Source organism: Saimiri boliviensis, chromosome 8, assembly GCF_048565385.1.
Source record: "Saimiri boliviensis isolate mSaiBol1 chromosome 8, mSaiBol1.pri, whole genome shotgun sequence".
NCBI classification, from domain to species: Eukaryota; Metazoa; Chordata; class Mammalia; order Primates; family Cebidae; genus Saimiri; species Saimiri boliviensis.
The window spans coordinates 35828766-35853108 of NC_133456.1; the positions used below are offsets into that span (position 1 = coordinate 35828766).

The following is a 24343-nucleotide window of genomic DNA, read 5'->3' on the forward strand; positions in this document are numbered from 1 at the left end:
TGAACAATTGTCTACATTTGATTGGCCAAAACTCAAGGCACAAGTGTAGGCTACGTTCTGTTTACATCTTCACTTATTATAGTACACAATGTACAGAGAAACCATTATGCTGAACGTAAAGGAGGCAAGGAGGTAGTTTAGGCTAAACTTGATTTAACATGCCCGACTTCCAGGTTCTGTCCCTCAGTATAGTAGAGGCATTTATCCCCAGGCATTCAAAAATGTTACATCTGTCGGAATACTTTTAGGTGTGCAAATACTTCTAACCTTTTATCAACATTTCTCCTAAATACTACTTGTGAAAGTACTAGAGCCAATGGAAATAATATGTAGGAAAGAACAGTACATAAGCTTCCAGAACTATGACTATAATCCAGGGGTGTAAGGAGAGGAAAATCCTGGCATGGCTACTGAGAAATAAAGCTGGAAAGTAGATTAGCCAAATCAGAACAGGTAGTTAGAGGACTCTGAAAAAGATATTTTCATAAAGAAAATTGATTCTTTGTAACAAGCAGTATACACAGGAAATTTGGGGATAAAGTAAGATTATATGGTTATTTTAACAACAACAAAAAATAAAAACAATTAGAAATTTTAAAAGAAGCCTATATGAAAGTATAAAAGTCATAGTACATATCTGAAGTAAACAAAAATGAGACAGGATTTTGACCTACTGATGTTCCTCCAAGAAATATTCTTCTTTAGGAGGAATTTCTTTGGCTTTTGACCTAAAGAAAACATTACCTTCTCCACAGGTCCATTCATACTGCTTCTCTTCGGTGAATAATATTTATACAATGTATGTAATTCCAATTTTTACAATTAATCATCCCCACAACCAAAGAATAGATGTATATAAGGAACACTTATATTTTACCTTGCATGGTAAAGAGTCAAAAATAGTGTCTATAATAGACCTAGGTAGGTAGGTAACTATTACATAGACAGATGGATAGATAATTTGATAGATATTATAGATGATAGATAGATAGAAAATAGAGCTGATATGGCTTTAAAACTACTGTTTAAATTTATAAAGGTAACCAATTGAAAAGCTAAAAAAATTAAAATGTGCACCAAGAAGGGAGGGAACAGGATATTATCAAGGTGCTAAACTCTTCATCTTTTATAGTTAATAGGTAACACATAAATCTTTAAAGTTGCTAAAAAAATAGCCGAGATATATTATTTCTAGTAATGCAGATTACTAATAGAAATCTAAAAACAAAAGTGTCCACAAGTGTCTTTGAAGTGACACTATGGGAGAGGAAAAGAGGTTATTTTTATTTCATGCCTATATATGATTCTTGGATTTTTATTACCACTGCTTTTATAATTTAAAAAAACAGTTAAGATGGGCTCTAAAGTGAAATTTTTTTTCTACATAGACTACACCCAGTTTCCACAGTTGTCAGATGATCCTAGATAACCAATGTGTAGAAAATCCATAAGCCTCATTATAGCCAGGAGCTTCCACATTCTCTCCATTGTCACAATAGCTTATTTCTGTATCCACCACCAGCAAAATATAATTGATTTTTACATCTTTTTTCCCTGGCCACATACTGGGGGGTTCCAATGAGCAGCAAAAAGACCAAAAGGTAAGCTACTGTAGAAATGGGGAAAAAAAAATCTAAAGAGCTCACTGATTCTCCGACTTGAAAATAAGCCTCTGAATAATTGGGAACTGCATCAGGAAAGGAATGACTACCATAATTCAGACTTCTTCATACAATTGGAAGGAAGGATTCCTTTATGAATCCAGTAGGAAATTAATATGGCCTATCACATGATGAAGCTAATTTTAAGGTCAGTATTAGGGTATATATAATACAAAATTTTATTATCATCTCTAATAAAGTTCCAATGGCCAAGTGTGGGGAAAAACTTAGGAGGTGAACTATGGGTGCACTGTATCATGGGTGGAGCTCAAATGTACTTTTATGACTGAAGCGTAGGTGAGATTGGTAAGTGAATTCACAAACACTGTTACCATCTAAACCGTGGGTAATCGCTGATTCAGATCTTTGTATAGAACAAGTACCAAATGCCTCTCACTCACATTGCATCTAATGGTTTGGTGATCAACTGAATGGAGTGTTATGGGAAGGAACAAGAACTCCTACTGGCTAATGTTAAGAGTGCAGACAGGGAAAGCATACCTTCCCATCTGCTGCCTCTGGCACTCATTAATCACGCTGGCATTTAAGAAATGGCAGGGCAGGTGCAAGAGCAAGAGCTGGTGGGAAAGGGAAGTTATAATAAGGAAGAAAAGGAAAGAAGGATTTGTTTTCCTGAACAACCATGTTATGTGCTATGAGAAAGGAATGAAGGAAAGTGTGCCTGGCCCAATGATGAATACACCTGTGGCAAGAATATATTTGTATTTCCCAAGTTCCTGCCTCCACCCCAGAACCAGGGGAGACAAGTATATGAAAATTTTAGACAAATGTTTTTATCCCTGCTTCTAGTTATTCATGATTCAGAAATGTTGAGTTCTAATCTCAGAACAACCTACTATGGGATCAAGTACACTTTAAAAAAAAATAATTAAAGAATGGCTATATCTGGCTTTAATTTTCTCTTACTCCAAAAAAATCTCCAAACACCAGACTATCTGAGTTGATACCAAGCTCTGGAAAATCTTATTTCAGGCTAGAGTGGTGAAGTTTTTCTAGAATAATTATTGGAGTTTATATAATTTAAAACTAGAGGGAAAGAAAAATTTTTTTGATGACAAAAAGAACAATAAGGATGAGCACTGAATTTGAAGCCAGGTGGCTTTTCTCAGTACTGCTACTCTCTATAATCATTATCTCTCTGAGTATGAATTTTCTCATCCAATTTTATATTTTAAAAGATAGACTAGGCAATGTATTTCCTTACATCTCTAAGACTACATAGTAGTGTGTGTGTGTGTGTGTTTTGAAGGATAATTTCTTAAATCCCTTAATGCAGAGAGCTGAAATGTTGGAAATGTGGGTTAAAAGTGGATTCACCATAGATTATTTAATGAACAAAATAGAGAGGAGGACATGGCTGAGACTGCAGGTTTAGCTTGCAAAGCTAAGATAGAATCAGTAATTGAATAATGCATAACTTTTTTTTTTTTTTTTTTTTTTTTTTTTTTAAGACGGAGTTTCGCTCTTGTTACCCAGGCTGGAGTGCAATGGCGCGATCTCGGCTCACCGCAACCTCCGCCTCCTGGGTTCAGGCAATTCTCCTGCCTCAGCCTCCTGAGTAGCTGGGATTACAGGCACGTGCCACCATGCCCAGCTAATTTTTTTGTATTTTTAGTAGAGATGGGGTTTCACCATGTTGACCAGGATGGTCTCAATATCTTGACCTTGTAATCCACCTACCTTGGCCTCCCAAAGTGCTGGGATTACAGGCTTGAGCCACCACGCCTGGCCAACTGTAACTTTCTTAATCCAATTATAGTTCCAACTTTCCTATTCCTTTGCAGTAAAGAGAAATAGTCATGAAACTATTTCTATTACAACAGTTTTCTATTGCAATAGAAAACTGCAGGAAACAACACAAGATAGTGGTGTTTGAAAAGATACAAAAGGGGGAAAGACCTTGAGTCTTGGTGTCACATCCTTTGGAGAAGAAATTAACACAGTACAGAAAGCAGTGGCAATAAAAACTTCTACCAATAATCTAGGGAAATTTCTTTTGGCAGAGTGAAAGACGGGAAAAGTGGAACAGAAAGAGAGAAAGAGAAGCTGTTTCATCTTAATTTATTAATTAGAAAAAAAAAAGAGCAGAGGATGGAAGATTCCGAGCTTAAAATCTTTGACCAGAAGAATCATTATCTACCCTGGCCCCAACACAACTGCTATAGCTTCATTTCCAATTATTTACTACAACATGGTACTTTAAAACTTAGACTTTACCTGTGATCCACAAAAATTAGAAAGCATAGCCTCATTTCCAATTATTTATGACAACACAGTACTTTAAAACTTAGACCTTACCTGTGATCCACAAAAATTAGAAACTTCTGTTTAAATTACTCGTTTATTTTTCCTATTTCTTCTCCTACATTAGTTAGATTTTCCTTGCTCTTCTTGCCACATGAACCAAAAAAGATCTTACACTTGAGAGTCTAACATTATTTTGAACAGGTTTAAATTCTAATATAATATAATGAAATATATATTGTATCTCAAGAAATGCCCTATATAGAAATGTCACCAAAATCTCTACATTAAGAGAGACCTGAGTTGAATTATCAAAAAGGATGTACTTCAAGTTTTAAAGAATGTATATAGAACTCTCTTCCATATAACAACCTGCGGGATAGACTGGATAGCTTCCTCTGAAAAGATCAATTAGTTTGGGTAATTGTTTTGGCAGTTAATACTATGCTCTTTTAGGTCATCATTTTTAGTAGTCTTAAAGCTAATAAATCTTAAGCTATGATTTAAAGCTTTTCAGTTAAATTTCATATGTTTATATCTCACTTCCCCTATTAAGTTCATTGAGAGCAAAGGCCACTTACGCTTTCTTGTGTTAAAGAGCTCTGTACCTTGCCTTAATAGGTGCTGAACCACTAAATGAGTACTTAGGTTGGCTGACCTGTAAGTTATCTAACAACACAGGAATTCTGATTTTATCACTCTGGTGATTCCTTAATTTGATGTGTTCACATTATTAGGTCTGAATATCAAACTTGTGAAACAGCTTTAATGAACAAATGAGACTCATTTCTAGTAAACATTTTCTACTTATATGTCAACAGACAGTAAGTAGCAAAGGCCTTGAAAATATTTTCTCTTATGTAACATTGTTTACTTTATCAAAATGTTTAACAAACATGCTATTGCAGATGTTAATAAAACCGTAAATCCATGTGTTCAAATTAATACACTGTAAATTAGAAGTGGCAGAATTAACTACTTTTACTAAAATATAAATAACTGAATCAAAGGCAAGAGCATTATAATACTAATGATAAATAAGACGTTTACTCCATTTTCAATGTAGACTAGAAATTTTCAGTTTTTGAGAGCAGTGGGAGCTTTTCAAAACAAAATGTATAGAAATACCTTCAAGTAAAATTGATAAATATATGTCATTAATGTGAAAGGATTTCATAGTATCATATTTGCAACACTAACTTATAAATTCATTAATAAGCCCAAGACATTTTATGAAGACCAAAAATTAAAATTAGTAACTATAAAATCTTAGTCTCAACAATATAGTTTATTTCCATACTGTATTTTGGGTATGTGGTAGTAGGAAAAATATAACTCAAAGACTAAGAAGTAACAGTGAACAACAGAATATTTTCTTAAGGATTGTTGCTTCATCAGGATATTTCTCAATTAAACCCAATTAGAAACTTGAAAGGAGAGCAGATGAGAATATCTTTTATGTAGGAGAATAACTAATACCAACTGAACAACAGGATTATCCTGAAATGAGCTGAATGATCATTCAGTCTTAATAATCCCACTACCGTAACAACTTTAAAAACATTTGCTAAAATACAGGGCACATAATGAGGGTGTAAGTCTGACTGAAACTGACCATCAGTGAGGAGGGTTCAATCAAACATAATTGAATGGGATGGTTCAAATCTGTAATGGCTGAATTAAAAAATTACTCTCTCAGAGGCAGTGAAAATTACTTGTCATTAACTGCTAGGGAAGAGACAGTGCTCTTATACAACCAAAAGGTAGGCGCAACAAGGAAAGCTCCAGCAAGAACAAGCACATGACAGGTTGTTTCTGACCTTTTCCAAAGGGCGTTTATGTCATATTCTCTTTTGGTTTCTGCTGAAGATTTAAAAACAGATCCCAATGTAAATGATTTTGTTGCACTTCCATCTACAGACCAAGAATTTCTCAGCAAATAGAAGTTCCATTAAAAACGTATTGCATGGCACTTTCATGATGATTTAGGAAATGAATGGGCATTGCAAATTCTTATTTTGGACAGGAAAATTGATTCACAAAAAATGCTCTTATATTCCCATCACTAAATGTTTAAGATATTGTATAAAGTTTGCTAACTTCAAAAACATCCTAGATATTTGTGATGAATGTGAAAGGACAACAGTTGTTTTCAATTGTTTTCTAACCAATTTACATGATTTGCCCTTATTAATTTGCAGGTTTCTAAGACACATATTCTTTTTAAAACTCATTTATTTCTTATCATACCTTATATCTTATCTTATGAATTCAAAAGTTATTTTCTGTGGTTCCTGGCTCTGGGAGCAGACGTGTATGTGTGCTTGTGTGTGTGTGTGTGTGTACCATAGGGATGTGGTTGTATAGAAAAGGTGTAACTTTATTGTCACCCTTGTATTCTGCCCTTGGTTTCACTGGCTATGGAAGTTCAATGCTGACTCCTAAAATCAAAAGTGTTAACGGATTTTGCAGACGCCCCTTCCTCTTAAGTGCTGGGGATCTTCTGCCTGAAGTTCCCTTGACAGTACAAATGCATCTGCCCAAGCTGGTATCTTTTTTTTCCATTAACCCTAGGCCTATTGGTTAAGGTCTCCTAGCTTTTACAAACAACTCTTTCAGGCAGCATAGGTAAAAACACTATGCAAATTTCCCTAGAGTATACATACCAGTCTATGGAAAATAGTTGCACAACTTTGGCTCATCAAACCCAGCATGCAATCTCTCCCAGACACAGCTATCTCTATTTGCCTTTTGTGAGAGCAAGCAGTTCCAGATACGGTCTCTTGCTTGTGTCAAACACAAGTTCACCATGCTTCAAACTGTAGGAAAATCACTTAAGGCCTTTGGTTGGTCCCATTGATATCTCTTGCACTTACAATGAGGGGACAAAGCCCCATATTCCACCTTGGGCAGGGTAGAGGTGGTGAATTGACACGACTCGAACAACTCTCTAGGGAAAAATCTTTCTCAAACTCCCAAATTCCCTTTTCTTAACCTCTGTATTTTTTTTTTTAAATAAGCTAAAGGTATATAGTCAGCTAAGGATCATAAGACCAGTATTTTCAAGCCACCTTTGCAAACCCTTCAAGTATGATTCATCCTCTCACTTTGAACTATGAATTTGGAATTTGGCAACTTTGTTTTACTCCTGACCATTTGGGGACTCAGTGTAAACAATGAGCTTAAAAGAGATTCATTTTAACATATTGCTATATGTAAAGGTCTTTTCCACGATGATTTCCAAATCTACAAATAGTACGTAATGTTTTTCATACTCAATTGTTTGTACCCATGTGACTTCTAAACCAGAAACAGAACCTGCACCAAAGCAACGTGCCTGAGCCTTGCTTGGCCTTTAAATGAGCTCTGCAGACATGGGTGGCAGAGATGTGCAGGTATAGATTTTTTTAAAAAAAAGATTATTAAAGTTTGTCTCATCTATGTTATGTTAAACAAAGCTCAAATATATGCACAGTAATGACAGAAGATCATTATTCTGAGGATTTGCATAAAATCCAGGTCATCTCATAACATAAATAATGGGTGCAGTGTCCAATACATTAACTTATATAACATGTTTGTGTGTATTTGGTATAATTTACTATAAGATTACAGTTTTATAATTAAAAATACATTTAAAAGATCAAAATATAATGAGACATTTTTAAAAAAGGTACAGAGGAGAAGATGATGGTTCCTGGTTACTTTTATTTAACTGTTATTTTAAAATCTGCTAAGCTCTTTTCTGCATTTTTATTATCAGCATAAATAAAGAGTATTTGCTAAATTGGTATGGTAGCATCCCTAACATTACAAAAGTTGAGGTCTATAATTGTGTGAGTATATTAAAAATAAAGTACTGATATAGAGAAAATTTTTATTATTTGATTTGTGATATACATATTTGATAATGTGCCTACCACTACAACTTGTCTTTAAGTCCTATGAAATACAGACATATTTATAGGGGTCCCAACCAGTGGACAGATCAAGCAAAGCTGAACCATTCTGAAGCTGGTTTATTAAAGGAAGAGTAAAGATGGGGAGAGGTCTGAACCTTGGGAAAGGCCTTTTCTCCCAGTATTTATCCCAGACCCAGATCATCAATTAGAGTTTCACTCAGGTTAAAAAGTACAAATAATTTCAGGAATTGTTAAAGTCTAACATTTAATAATTCAATGTGAATTAGTGTAATTGAGTACTTAAACAAGAATGAAATGAACTGCATTCTGAATCTCCCTTTCCAATATGTTAAACCCCTACCCCACTGGATTAAAGTGAGAAGATAAAACAGCTTATTCAAAATAACTGAACAGTAGCCACCTGTTATTATATTCATTCATTTCCTGAGATAATTTAGCAGCCATTTATCCACTCAATTCAAGAGTTTACTTTCAAATTTTATCCCTACTAGGAGAAGAAAAAGACTAAGGTTCACCCACATTTGCAGCCATCATGAGGCTAGAAATTTAATGGGTTATTGGAGCTTGTGGGGAGCTAGTTTGTATTGTGAAATTAGCTTCCTTCAAGGCTGATTACAGAACCATTCCTGCTCCCATCCCATCTCCTGCCCTCCCTCCTCCACCCAACACATACACAAAAATCACAACTTTTTCTTAAGCTTTTATCTAATCATCATATTAGTGGCTTTGAAAATAAATTAACTTGCTGATTTACCAGGGCTATAAAAGAAATCAAGTATGAAATAATCTTTTTGAATCTACAGACAGATGTACAAATGTGTGTCTGAGTATGTATGTGGCAGCGGGGATGAAGGGTGGAATTCTGTGTAAGTTTGTTGTATTTTTCATTCAAAAGAAACATTAAGGGGATAGAGGAAAGTAGATTTGACTCCTGGGAATGAAAGCAACTCTGAAAACTGGGAGTGAGACAAATGCAAATTTGATTAACCAAACAGATTTTTTCCAGGTTTAATTATTTTAGAGGACCATATAAAATGCTGATATGGCATTTTTATCTTGCAAGCCCCCTTTGGAGCCTCTGCCATCAAAAAAGAGGCCCAATTCCAGATTTCTACCTTAAAAAGCTGGAAGTGGCAGGATTGTCATTTGTATTTTATCTCATGGATATTACTTACTGCTAAACAGCTTATGCAAAAATAAAACGACAGTGAGTTAGGGGGCGACAGGAAGAAGGAACTCACTTGTTTTGAGTGCCTGTAGTGAACCAGCTACTACGTTGGTATTTTGCATGCATGTTATCCTTTATCTTGGAATTCTTAGACTGATACAGAGCATGAATGATTCAACTAACTATGTATTAGCAATAATAATCTACAAGTGATAGTAGACATGAAAGCCTTTATGATCTTAACATTTAACATCCAGGGCAGGTCCTGCGTGGCTAATTAATAACTAAGGTCATTCTGACACGGTGAGGGCAAGTGCCTTATCACAGGTCATGGGGATTATCGCAGGTCATATATGCTGTCTCTTACCACGCACTAAATCTGTGCAAGAGCACATAATTTCCATCTTTGAAACCTTTATGTTCATTTAAAATCAACACAGTAATAATGTTTCTCTCAAAAGTAGATAATCTTACGCCAGCTTTTGTCTTACTCCTACATTTTCTACTATTTGAGTATAATTTTACTGACTTTTTATATGATATGAGGTGTCAGATTAAAAATATACTCACACATAGTTTATAAAGTCTGGCTAGAATGGCAGAATTTATGTTAAGACACTGAGCACAGTGGAGCATGCTCAGAGGGATGGAAATGGCTGATGTGTGGAAGCTGAACATAGCAGAAAAAGGATGCAGGAAGTTATTCACATGATTTAAATCAAGGAAAAGCCTTTAACTTGATAAAATAGGATTATTTTCTCCAATATAAAAGTATGATCCAATGTTGTGTTGTGTTGTAGCGATTGTGAAAAATTGTATTTCAACTTGATAATACGGTAGACGGGAAAATAAATTTGAGGAATTATGAGAATAAGGAAAGACTTCCTTTTAATACCAATGTCATATTTAATTTTTTTTTATTTTTTATTTTTGAGACAGAGTTTCACTCTTGTTACCCAGGCTGGAGTGCAATGGCACTATCTCGGCTCACCGCAACCTCCGCCTCCTGGGTTCAGGCAATTCTCCTGCCTCAGCCTCCTGAGTAGCTGGGATTACAGGCACGTGCCACCATGCCCAGCTAATTTTTTTGTATTTTTAGTAGAGACGGGGTTTCACTATGTTGACCGGGATGGTCTCGATCTCTTGACCTCGTGATCCACCCGCCTCGGCCTCCCAAAGTGCTGGGATTACAGGCTTGAGCCACCGCGCCCGGCCATACTTAATATTTTTATATCAGTTCATGCTAAATGAAAAAAAACTGTGGAAAACAAAAAAAAAGAAAGAGATTTAGGGATGGAACTAAGACTAATCATAGTCCTGAGAGCTCGTTATTAGTAGTGTAATAACAGAAACAAATGTTTGCATTGGAAAGGTGGAAACAAAGTCCAGCATTGCAAAGTGCAAAGTCAAAGTGGGTGGGGGTAGGAGGGGAGAAATGCGACCATCCTGAAGATGTTAATTTGGTGGCTATGTTAGGGAGGTTTAATTTAATTTAATTTAATTTGATTATTTTTGCTTAGACTTAGGCGAAGAAGATGAAAAGAAAAAAATTTTTTTTTTTGAGACGGAGTTTTGCTCTTGTTGCCCAGGCTGGAGTGAAGTGGCACGATCTCGGCTGACGGCAACATCTGCCTCCCAGGTTCAAACAATTCTCCTGCCTCAGCCTCCCGAGTAGCTGGGATTACAGGCACCCACCACCACGCCTGGCTAATTTTTTGTATTTTTGGTGGAGACAGGGTTTCACTATGTTGGCCAGGCTGGTCTCAAACTCCTGACCTCAGGCAATCCACCCGCCTTGGCCTCCCAAAGTGCTGGGATTACAGGCGTAAGCCACCACACCCAGCTGAAAAAAATTTTGAAAATATCATTTCTGAATGATGTCCTCTGAGGGTTGGGAGAAACTGGGGGGACTCAGTGCTTTAAATTGTGACACTATAACACTGGCATTCTTTCTCCACGAGTGCTGACGAATGGTCAGCTCCTACCTCAGCATTTCCAGGGACTGTCACATTGCTGTTGTGGTTATTAGAAAACTCCTCCAGAAACTGAGTTACAGTTTTTCCCTCTCACTTCCTATTATTAATCTTCATTCTGTCTTCCAGAGCTACACAGAATAATTGCAATCCTTTTCCACGGGAACAACCCAAACAACCTTGGAGAGAAAAGTCAAGACAAAAGAGCAAAGTGATGGGATTGTCATTATTAAGGAAGGACTGTGAGGTAATTTCTCTAACTTTGAAAGGGAAAACTGAGAAAGATGCCTAATGGAGGGAGAGGGAGCAGAAAACTAAGTCAATTTCCAAATGAAGAGAAAGTACAATAAAATAATGAGCAAAGTAGTATTCTTATAAATATAAATTGGAAGAACAGAAGTCGTTCCTAGCATGAAGGTTGTAGAAAATAATGCTTGGAATCTAATTGGAGAGACAGGAAAATAGATAATAAGCATGCATAATAATATGCACTGAAACTAAAATCAAACTACAGTAGATCATTGTCATTAAATTATGATTCATGTGGTTACTGTTGTACTTTTAGTTTTTGGAGTATAAAAAGTTGGGCTAAACTGCATTCAAGCTTCATTCTGTAGAAGGAAAACAATGAAGAGAAATTAGGCAACACTAGCAGCACCTCCAGGATAAACGTAAACCAGTGTGGCCTCTATAATCTTCACTTTATGGTATCATACCTTTGTGTATGTAATCTCCTAATCCTTGAGTGCGGGTAAGACCTGTGACATTTTTCTGATTGATAGAATATAGAAAATGTAATAGGAAGTATGTAATTATGTTATGTAAGATTGGTATGCCTGTCTTGCTGGAAGACTCACTTTACCCTGGCTTTGAAGAAGCAAGCTACCATGTTGTGAACTGCTCCCTGGGATCCTCAGCCTAGCAGTTCACATGCCACTGAATGCTGTCCACAACCATATGAGCAAGCAAACAGATCCTTCTTAGGTTGAGTCTCAGCTGAGACCACAACCTGGCTGGCACCTTGGTGGCATCCTTCCATAGAATCCTGCTAGGCCAGATCGGGATTCCTGACCTACAGAATCTGTGAGATGATAAATGTGCATTGCTTCAGCTTCAATGTATGTAGGCTGTTGTAATATTATCACATAACAATGGGTAAATAATATTGCCAGCGTAATGCTTTTCAGGCAGAAGAGCCATAGGAAGAGTAGGTAAGTATTGACAACTACACTGTGATTTTCCCATGCAGAGAGTTGTACCTCATTCTGGACTACACTAATCTGGACTTCTGCAGGAAACTTTAGACAGGTCTTTTACTATTAATACCAAATATATGACGTATTAATGCATATCTTTGTGCTGATCTGGCATATGGAATTTTCCTACTTATAAATGTTCCTTCTGAGAATGGGCTATATCATGGACAGTCTCTCTTTTATTAAATTTTGAAATCCAGCTGCTTGGGATGGTTTCTACTCTTTTTTATCAAGCTTCAAAGGACTGGAAAAGAAGTGGGCAGTAAAAATGAAATCTTTTCTTCCTGTATGGAGAGCAGAAACAACTTGTCTATCACCTGTAGTTTTCTTAGAAGCTTCAGGGTAGGGAAAAATAAGTTAAAAAGAAATTGAGTTCCAGTTGCTTCTCATCTCACACCCATGACCGTGGAAGCCTCAAAAGAACTGAGGGATAAAAAGAATAACTCTTTATTAAAGCAATAATTTCAGGAGATTGAAATAAAATATAGTAAACAATATTTAGATTTGTTCTCATTTTTCTTTAACCCACAGAAATTATTATTGGTAAAATATCACCACTAACGCAGAGAGAAAAACTGTTATTAATTGAGCTTATAGTTTAGTGTTTGCTTGCATAATGATCTGCATTAATGCATTCCTCTCTATGATAGAGACTACTTCATTCTGTCTGTAAATTCAGTTTTTTATGGGCATCCCGCACCTGAGTTTAAACGTAAAAGCAGTCCCACCACAGCTCCATCTCTTAATCTCAACCCTAATTTCAATCAAATGAGGTTTACTAGTTCTGCTGTGACTCTGGCCTTCCTTTGTATGCAAGGACTTGTTCTCTTTCTTGTTTCTTCTCACCTTCTTTACTGTCAAGTTCCTATCTTCAGTCTTCTAGGAAAGTAATATTCCCTGTTAGCTAACAGAGGCCATTTGGGAGCCTGGAATCATTACCCTGGACTCTAATGCAGGCTGATTCCCCAGTCCTCACTGCTGGCTCTTCCCAGTGACTTCTGCTCTGCCTGCCTCCTCCTTGCTGTCAGCTGTTAGACCACTAACCATCTGCCCCTAGGGTTCTCTCTAGTTGAAGCTCTCCCTAGATTGCCCAACCAGGAAATCACCACGCTTCTAGGGTGTGTGCTCATTCATACATTGCAAGTTATTCAGAGAAATCAAGCAATTCATTTCACAGCACTATTGAAAACATATAAATCCCAAATAATTTCAGATTGACTAGAGAAATTATTTTAGGTAAAGAGTGCCTCACAGAACTTAAACCATTCTCCATTAAGAAGCAGCATGATGTAGTAGAAAATTCAGTGGCTTTGAAGTCAGAACTGGATTTCAGTTTAGGCTTTCTCGTTTACTACTGGGTCTTGGCTTCATCATATTTTTTTCCCCTGAGCCTCAGTTGCATACGAGGTCAGATAATAGTTTCTACCCCTTTTACCTGAAATGTGAAAATAAAATCAATTGTATATAAGTGCTATGTGAAAGAAAGTATAAATTTTCTGTAGAATAAATTAGTCTTACTAAGAGTGATGAGTAGTATGTTGAAACAGTGTGAGTCATTCTTTCCAGTCTTTTTCTTCAGTAGTTATAACTGAGATATAATTTACATGTTGTAGAATTTTCCTGTATAATTATTAGTATAATTTATAGGGTTGTATAATTATCACCAGAATCTACATTTAGAGCATTTTAATCATGCCCAAGATACACCATGTCCATGAGCAGTAATGTTCTAGTCCCCACCCTCCTACTTCCAGCCCTAGGTGAGCAATAGTGTACTTTCTGTCTCTGTATCTACCTGTTGTGGACCTATTCTGGATATGTGGTTTCTGTGACTGGCTTCTTTCATTTAGAATAATGTTGTTGTCATTTGTTTTTTGTTTGTCTATATTGTAGACATAAAATATAACTTGAAAATATAGTTTGTCTATATTGTAGCATGTCTCAGTACTCTTTCTTTAAGTTATTTTTAAAATCATGGTAAAATACCTATGACATAATATTGAATGTTTTAACCATACTTAAAAATACAGTTCAGTGGTATTAAGTACACCCATATTGCTGTGAAATCATTACCTACATATATCTCCAGAACTTTCTAATCTTGCAAATCTGAAACTTTGTACACATTAAATAATAACTACTGATTTCTTCTTTCCCATAAGTCCCTAGTAATCACCATTCTATTTTCTGCCCCTATGAATTTGACTACTCTGTGTACCTCATCAAAGTGAAATTGCACAGTTTGCCTTTTCCCAACTGACTTATTTCACTTACATCCGAATTTTCTGCTTTTTAAAGGCTGAATAATATTCCATTGTGTGCTTATAGCATATTTTGTTTATTCATTCATCCATCAATGGGCACTTGAGTTACTTCACATTTTAGCTATTGTGAATAATGTTGCTTTTAATATGGGTGTAAGAATAACTCTTTGAGACCCTGTTTTCAATTCTTTTCAGTATATGCCCTGAAGTGGAACTGCTGAATCATATGGTAATTCTATTTTTTTATTTTTTGAGGAACTACAAAACTGTTTTTTTAAGTAGCTATATTATTTTATATTTTTAACAAAAATGCACAAGTGTTCTGATTTGTCTATATCCTCACCAATATTTATTGTTTTCTGTTTTTTGTTGTTGTCATTGTTATTTTGTTAGGATGGCTACTGCCATCCTAATCTGTATGAGGTGGTATATCATTGAGGTTTTGATTTTCATTCCCCTAATGATTTAACACAGGTTCAATAATAACATCTTTTCATGTGTTTGCTGGTCCTTTGTCTATCTTTTCTTTAAGAAATGTCTATTCAATTTATTTGCCCATTTTTGAACTGTTTTTGTTGTTGTTGTTGTTGTTATTTCTTTTGAGTTATCTGGTACTTCATTCCTAATTACTTCTTGCAGTTACTGAATTTATTGTCTGAACTCTGTTTCTTTTCAGAACTCAACAAGGCTACATATAAAGATTGGACAGAAGCACCAACTAAAGAGAATGAGTAACCCCAGAATGGGACTGACTTCTCTGTATTTCACCGGTTTTAATAAATGAATTTAGGTATTTTGTTTTCATTCTTTTTTTCTAACTCCTTTTTTGTGAATTACTTACCAACCTACTAAGAGATGCTCATTAGCTTAGAGATTGTCACTTTATCCTTCTATTTGTAATAAAAATGGAAAATATCAAAACTAAGATCAATTAATGAGCTAGTAATTATAAAAAATAATCTTTTAAAGTAATTTATGAAAATATTTTAGAAGCTAACAAAGGGGCAGGTGTTTAGATCTATATCTTATGTTCCTAAACAACTTAAATGACCTGTAACTGACACTGAAAAGAAGCCATAGGAGTCTTGCATTCCATATTTCTCCATATTTCAATATTTTCCCACAACTCTACATATTTCATGACTCCGGGACTTTCATACTGATCTCTACTTGTTGTTTTTAGCAATTGAGACTGAATTGGGTCATGATCCTCCTTACCTTTCAACCAGTGAAGACTTCAAGTTCCCTCACGCAAATTACAGAATGAATTCTAGATATATACTATGAGGAAGAGAAGGTCATCTTTTTATTTAAAAAAGCAAGCAAAATCTTACTGACTCAAAGTATGAGAGGGAAGGACAACGTGAGTTAATATACATTTGTGAATTGTACTGCATAAGGAAACCAAGTTTTATTGATTTCAATTGTCCACTGAGTCTCAAATTTAGGAACATATTGTTAAGCACGGACCAGACTGAGATGAATAAATTAAAAATTGAAGAATGTTTTATGATGAACATATCAAACCCCAGCATACGCAGTTTTGGTTTCTCTTAATTTCTCAATTATATTTATTTATAAGTAAGCTGCCCTCTCAATTCTTTTAAATGGGTAAATCATCTTTTCAGCTGAGTGTTTATTCTTGTCATTTTGCTCCCCAGTTTACTCTTTTTATGAAGAAGAAAGATAAATTTTCCTAGCTGCAGTCCGGTTCATGGAGAGTTAGACTTATTGACTTCTAAGATCCCTTGTAATACTGAGACACTGTAAGTACAGTGCGGCAAAAATTAACGAATTTCTACTGGTACTCACAATCTGAGTTAAAATATTCTTTCGTATTTGCTATGACTAAACATTTCTTCAGCACCTATTTGTGCCATTTAGAGCAAAGATTGGGAAACTTTTAAAATAAAGGTTGTTAAAGCAAACTAAAGATGGCCTAAGAAGGACTCTGTACTTCTATATTTGATGCCTTGTGGATGAACTGCCACCTAACTTCACAGGCAGACAAGATTGAAAACAGAGTATGCGTCTGTAACAATAGCTGACTCTTGGCCAATCCCAGCAGTGGTACTTCAACCACTGCTACACTGCTGAATGTTCAAACTGTGTTCAAATAAGGCAAATGTCAACTGGTAACAATCCAGCTGTTTGTGGACCTCACTTCCAAGCACTGTATGTCACTTCCCTTTTTTTGTCCATAAATTTGTTCTGACCACAAGGCATCCCTGGAGTCTCTCTGAACCTGCTGTAATTCTAGGGCCTGCCTGATTTGCAAATCGTTCATTGTTCAATTAAACTCCTTTAAGTTTAATTAGGCTGAATTATTATTTTTTTTCTTTCTTTTTTTTTTTTTTTGAGACAGAGTTTCGCTCTTGTTGCCCAGGCTGGAGTGCAATGGCGCGATCTCGGCTCACCGCAACCTCCGCCTCCTGGGGTCAGGCAATTCTCCTGCCTCAGCCTCCTGAGTAGCTGGGATTAGAGGCACGCACCACCATGCCCAGCTAATTTTTTGTATTTTTAGTAGAGACGGGGTTTCACCATGTTGACCAGGATGGTCTCGATCTCTTGACCTCGTGATCCACCCGCCTCGGCCTCCCAAAGTGCTGGGATTACAGGCTTGAGCCACCGCGCCCGGCCTATTTTTTTTCTTTTTACAAGGTCCAGTGAGTAACTATTTTAGGCTTTGTGTGCCATATAGTCTTTGTACAATTACTCAATTCTGCTAGTATAGGAGGAAAGCAGCCATAGAAAAAGCATAAAGAAAGGGTGTGTCTGTGTTCCAACAAAACTTTATTTACTAAAACAGATGATGAGCTAGATTTGTCTGGCAGGCCATAGTTGGTCTATCTCCACTCTAGAGGGATAGCCTACATAGAAAGGGAGATGCATTTCTGGAGATGGAAGTACTGAGTCAGCACTAGCCAAAGAAGAGTAAGAATAGATCATTATAATTTAGTTTCTGTGGAGATAGGGTCTCTTCATCTTTCATTACATATTGCTCCTGAAGTCTCTTCAAGCCTTCATGCAGTTTCTTCCAACTGTCTTACATATAATTCTTGATTGATTCTACAAGATTACAGAGACATTTATGATATTTTCATAATGCCAAAGTTCTCCTAAGGACTCCCAAACACCTCTGTCCTTGCTTATGATCATTTCCTTGAAGATTCTGTAAAACCTGTATGTTACAATTCAGTGTAATTGTTCTAGGGTTGTTGCAAAGGAAGTCTATCTAGGGCAAAGTTTTTTGTCAGCAATGAGAGTCTAAAACTATTTCCTAGAAGACCAAATAACAGCAGAGGGACAGGCCACAACTGAGAAAACAGGCAACAACTGAGAAAAAAAAATTTACCTGAGAATAATACAGAAGAGTCATTAATTGAGAATATTTGCAACGCAATGTGCTAACTTCATTAGCCAAGAGTATACAGAACATGACTGCTATGCTAGCCCTCAGTGGCCAAGAGTGAATGAAGCCATAAAGCATATATGTATATATAAATATATGCACTGTGCTGAATGAACTATTATGTCTATACCATTTTTGGAAATTATTTCAGCAATATTTGGTGTTAGGTCAGCATTATGCAGAGGTAAAAGGAACATATATTTTGTGAAAATCATCTAATAGAGAACAAAATCTATATTCATGGAACTTGTAATACAGAAGACTTTAAAATGGGGATAATATACTCAAATATATAAATATCTATTTAATACTTCAGCAATTTGTGGTCAGCTAGAATATAACCATTTTTAGAAAGAACCAGGTAATGTGTAGATATGCAGATCCATTTTCAGAAATGGGGCTAGATTTGAGATGTAGTATGCAGCATGGTGATAAATCTTACCCAATTTTCAGATAGGGCGATTTAGGTGACATAGATCAGAGATCAATGTATGTCCCTAGAATCCTGTAGTACTGTTCAACAAAAGCAATTAAACAGCTATAGACTATAGTTGGTTTTACTGTAGGGAGGATGGATGGATGGAAGGAAGGATGATGGATGGATGGATGGATGGATGGATGGATCCAGTTAGGTATTTTTTCCACTGAGACATACCTAAAGCACAAAAACACAGTGGGGGACTTAACAAGAAGAGGGGAGAACTCAACATAATGAACTAATACGTGCAGATTACTTGTACAATGATATTACTAAGATTCCAAAGTTAGCCTCTACAATGTGGTCATTTCATCACATTTAAGATGAAACCTCAAAGGTCCTGAAGGAAGCTAAAACTTATAAAAATTGCTTTGAACTTCTGAAAATAAAACAAGAAAACATATTTCAAACTCTGGAAGGAGTGTTACAAACTGTTCACTAGTCCTAATTTTAAAGAATAATAATGTGGAAGCAAGCTTATCCTGGTGCCCTTATCCAGGCCAAGAACAGTATATAACAGGGCAACAGATCTCCAACCAGCATACTCACCTTGGAACACATAAGACTTGATTTGTCAGCCCTTCTTTTCCATGGTTTTGCTTACATTTCCTCTCTTATAGTCCTTTGTACTGTTTTGGAAACAATATTCGCTGAATATGTATTCAACATCTGTCTTGGCATTTCCCTCCAAACCCACTTCCTCTCTCTTTCTCCCTCTTCCTCATTTTCCTTAATTTTCCCTTTCCATTTCTACTTTCTTTCTGTGTTTTTTTGTTTTGTTTGAGGCTGGAGTGCAGTGGCATGATCACAGACCACTGCAGCCTTGACCTCCTGGGCTCAAGCAATTTTCCCACCTCAGCTGGGACTACAGCTGCTCATTTTTCTGTCTCCCTTGCCCTTCTCTGTAAGTCTTTCTTTTTTTCCCTAGCTTTAAGGCTAAATAAAGAAACTGAAGTATATTTCTAATTATTTCTTGCAGTTACTGAATTTATTGTCTGAACTCTGTTTCTAATTTTGAAGTAAATGATGTTACATGTGTGTATGTATACATACATACATACAGACACAACTACACATACAGTCATTATCTATGTTATTTAGTGTTGTATACGTTCATATTATATTGTTGCTTAACAACAGGAATACATTCTGAAGGGTGGTATATTACGAGTTGATTTTGTCATTTTGTGAACATCATAGAGCTACACCAGGCGTCCCCAAACTTTTTACACAGGGGGCCAGTTCACTGTCCCTCAGACCGTTGGAGGGCCGCCACATGCTGTGCTCCTCTCACTGACCACCAATGAAAGAGGTGCCCCTTTCCAAAGTGCAGCGGGGGGCCAGATAATGGCCTCAGGTGGCCACATGCGGCTTGTGGGCCATAGTTTGGGGACGCCTGACCTACACAGACCTAGATGGTATACTCTACTATACACCTAGGCTATATGGTATAACCTATTGTTCCTAGTCTACAAGTCTATATAGCATGTTTAGATTAGAATCTATGTTTAGATTCTACATATCTAAACATAGAGAAGGTATAGGGAAAATACAGTATTGTAATCTTGTAAGACTGCCATCATATATGTAGTCTGTCATTGACTAAAGCATCATTATGCAGTGCACAACTGTGTATAAAAATGTTATGTTTTTCTTTCAAAACAAAGGCAACAAATGGAGTTAATTTTATGTACAGGGCATTCCTTTGTGGCTTTTTTTTCATATTGTTTCTTCCTGTGATTCCTCCCCTAACATGGCATCTTAGCTATTCAGAAATAACACCTTGACCTATGAATCTGCTCCTGACCTTTCAAAGATCAATACATCTCTACATTAGCCATTTTTTAATCTTTGAAATGAATGGAAACTGATGACAAACTTTCCCTTTGCAAACACAAGCATTTTGGGAAGGTAAGAGGAAAGAACTGTTCAGTCTTACATTTTGCACAATTAAGCAATCTGTCACCTTGGCACAGCACACCAGGAAAATATATACCTCTGAATGGTTCTTTTCTAATGTCATTATCTACTCCAGCCACACAGCATCCAAATACCTCCTCCAACAGGAGAGCCCAGGCCCCTTCACGTAGTATAGAGCTCTATGACATTACAACACTTGTTATCTCACAACCTATTTCTGGGCTCATTTATATGCATGCAAAAGAGGGTTTCTGTCCTCTGGAGAGCTGGCAGGCACCCTGTGGTCTGATTCCTCTTGTCCCTGAACATTAGACACTCTGTTGCCAATGAAAAGCCGCCAGAGAAATCATGTAGATCGACAGTCTTAGAAATTCCACTTTTATCTCAGTCGATTAGCATGTTTTTTTTCTTCCTACTGTCAGTACAGAAAGACGACAAGTTAAGGAAAATGTAAAGTTAATGCTGACGGAAAGGCAACTTAGAAATAGACAATTATACAACTCAGTTTTCGGGAGCAAAAAGACACATTTCTACCACTAGTTTCTCTCCCACAGAAGACTATAGAAGTTCCAGCAAATATTGCTGGAGAGTGAAATTCTCTTACATGAATCTCACCTTTCTATTGTCTTTGATTAAGAAATAGGGGGTGTGTAATACTAGAACACTTTAATTTCTCTTTTCAGTGCTAAAGCTCTTAAGCTACGGACCCATGGTAATTGCCCTTGCATTCCTGCCTGAATACTCCCTGCTGTGTTCTTACCCCTTTTGTGTTATTGAATTCTTTCTCAAGTGTCACCAATGAGTTCTTGTTTATCAGATTCAGTCTCTCCTCAGTTTACATCCTTCTGACCTCATTATGGTTTTTGACACTGTTGAGCACCTGCTTCTTCTTTCTTAGTCTTCTCTTGGTTTCCATGACACTGCACTCTTTTGTTCTCCAACCTTGGCAAATGATTCTTCTTTGTTTTTGTTGCTGGCTCTTCTTCCTCCTCCCACAACTATAGATTTCCTCCAAAGCTATGATCTCAGCCTTCTACTCTTCTTCATTAACAGTTATTCCATCTTCTCATCTTCAAACCATCCACATATGTGTGTGTGTGTGTGTGTGTATGTTGTGTGTGTGTATATATATATATATTTGTATATTATGTGCTGTATGTATCTATATACATAGTGTGTGTATATATATAGATATCTATATCTATATCTATCTATCTATCTATCTATAGATACACACTCCAATCACCAACTCCAGCGCTGCTCATCCAAACTACAGTATCTTAATTCAAACTGCCTAACAGAGCCACTAACATCTAAAATTCACCTTAATGTCAATGTGCTTAAAGATTGCCTGCTGACTTTCCCTTCTCTTCTCCCATTTGGTGCACTGTAATGTATAATTTCATGTTTTGCCTTGGCTGGGCTTAGGAACAACCAGACAACTAGTAAAATATTATTTTGCGGTATGTTTGTGAGCGTTTTAGAAGAGATTATCATTTGATTCAGTATATTAAGTGAAGAAGATCAGCCTCACCAAATATGGGCAGGCACTGTCCAATCTGTTGAGAAACTGAATAGAATAAAGAGGCAGAAGAAGAGTGAATTTGCTCTCTTCTGGAGCTAGGATATCTGTCTTCTGCTTTCCTGGGATACTGGTCTTCCAGGCTCTTGGGCCTTAGGACTTGGACTCAGATTTGCACTATTGGCTCCCCTGGTTTTCAGGCCTTTGGGTTCGCTCTGGAACTATCCCCAGCTTCCCTGATCCTCCAGTTTCAGGCAGCAGATAGTGAGACTTCTCAGGCTCAATCATCACATGAGCCAATCCCTCATAATAAATCTCTTCCCATATATCCATATATCTCTTATTGGTTCTGTTTCTCTGGAGAACCCTGAGTGACACATGTACTTTATGTCTCCCCCAAACACCATCCCCCAAAGGCAACCTACCAAACAATCTCTACTACATCCTGCAAATTACTGCCTTAGTTTGAGGAATTCTATGACACTCTGATGCCAGCTTTATAAATTCGAACTCTGGGGGGCTACTCCTAAGGCTCTCCACATACGATGTTAATCTATCTAATCTTGATTTCCATGACTCTTCAATATGGGCCATCATTGCTGATCAAGAAAGTCTCTTCAATATGCATATTTAAGAGACATTGGTAAGGCCACTCCACCAACCTCTACGTCAGTTCTGATTCTCCAGCTTTTGTTTTCTCTTTAGGAGGAACTACTTTGCCTAGTCAACATATCTATTGCCCGATTCTAATTTCTCATAAGACAGACAGTTGTGTGACAACCAAGTATCACCTGGCAATAATCAGCAGTTTTCTAGAGAGTCACTGTTTACCAGTGTTAAGAACTTAGCCTTAAGATTCAGTCAGGGTTGTGTTGAAACCCTTGTTCTGTTATTTACTTGTGGTGTGATGTTGGGCAAGTGACTTAACCTCTCTAGGTACCTGTTTTCTCATTTGTAAAATGAGACTGATATACTACCTATCACAAAGGTTATTGGGAGGAATACATGAAATAACGCATGTATTTCCCTTAGAAATAACCCCTTAGCACATAGCTCACCCCTTAGTAAGTGCTAAACAATGTTAGCAATTATCATCTCAAATGCATCTGTCTTCACTCTCTTTAACCCAATTTTATAATTCGTTTATTTGACAGATCAATTCTTTGTGGGACTGAACATAAAAACAGCGTTCACTGGAGACTGAAAACGTACAAATGCTGGATGGATATTATGAATTGCTGGAGACTGAAGGGTTATACAGGAGCAGGATGGCAGGCAGATGCTGGCACCATAGGGTAGGCTCTGTCTCTATTTTGCTGGTCATTATATCTAAGGTGGGCACAGTGATTCAAAAATGGTCAGCTCCTCATGCATATGTATTGAATGAACTACAAAGAATCCCTAAATTTGAAATTTGAATTAAAACTTAATTCCTCTAATTAATACATTTAGGGCTTCTAATTAATACATTTCTGCTAAGCCAAGGGGAGTCCCTTGAGAAACTGGTCCAGAGTTCTTTCTCATTGTGGATCACAAAAAGCTTCTCCCATTGGGTGACTGAGAAGATGGGAGGAGTCGCTGGGTTTGTGTTTAGAAAATTCAATCGCTAGCTTGGCTTCTGACTTATACTGCATATTGTTAAAAGGTACTGCTTGAAAATAGTCCAGCAGTAATGCTTTATGAATGACTGCTAGTTTCAACTAGTTTCTTAGAGAGAATATGATGCAACCACAGAAATGCATGTAATCAACCTTAAATGATTCTATAACATTTCTTTCCATCAAAGTATCTTCAACATCAAAATTTAGATAACAAGATATTCTCATTGCTTTTCTGATTATATGGAAGCAGTACTTCCTTAGTATCCTCTACATATCTTTCTGGATGCTTCTTCCACATCTTAAAGGTAACTATTTTTTTCTCTGTCTCACTCTTAAACACAGTTCTCAGGGTGACAAAAATAAAAGCCACATAAGAAATTGCCCTTGTCCAACATATTTTAGGGTTCAACATTACACTTCTTTTTTTACTCTCATATTCTTCCTTTGCTAACATCTCCCATGTTCGGCAAGAGATGAACAAAAGCAGTTATCTGATTATCATAGTAAAACCCACACATATTGAGGTATAAATGTCCAAGAGGCTCAGGATTCTCAGAGAGGCTTTTAAAATATGAGCCAATTAACACACTTGAATCTCTGACTTTTGAGCAGTTAGAATCTCAGATTTGGATATTTCAAGTAATCCTCAACAGTCAAATGACTCTTTGAAACTTTATTACAAGGAGGGAGTTTATCACTGACAATGCTATCTATGAAAGGCAAACCAATTAATTTTTCTCAGTATCATTGTAGTGATCCATTTAGTGGTGGGTGGTCACTATCAGTAAGCTACCCCTCCTCCTACATGCCATCCTATTTTTGTCAGTTCAGTTTCCTAAATGCTTCCATTTACAGAGAATTTTTCAAGGTACTGTCATACATGATTATGAAAAAACAATA

At 36.6% G+C, this 24343-nt stretch overlaps 1 protein-coding gene across 3 annotated transcripts in view; it reads right to left on the reverse strand.

Annotated features, from left to right (window-relative positions):
- Positions 1-24343, reverse strand: part of GAP43 (growth associated protein 43) — a 455759-nt gene that overhangs the window by 222365 nt on the left and 209051 nt on the right. The gene's annotated exons all lie outside the window — the stretch shown is intronic.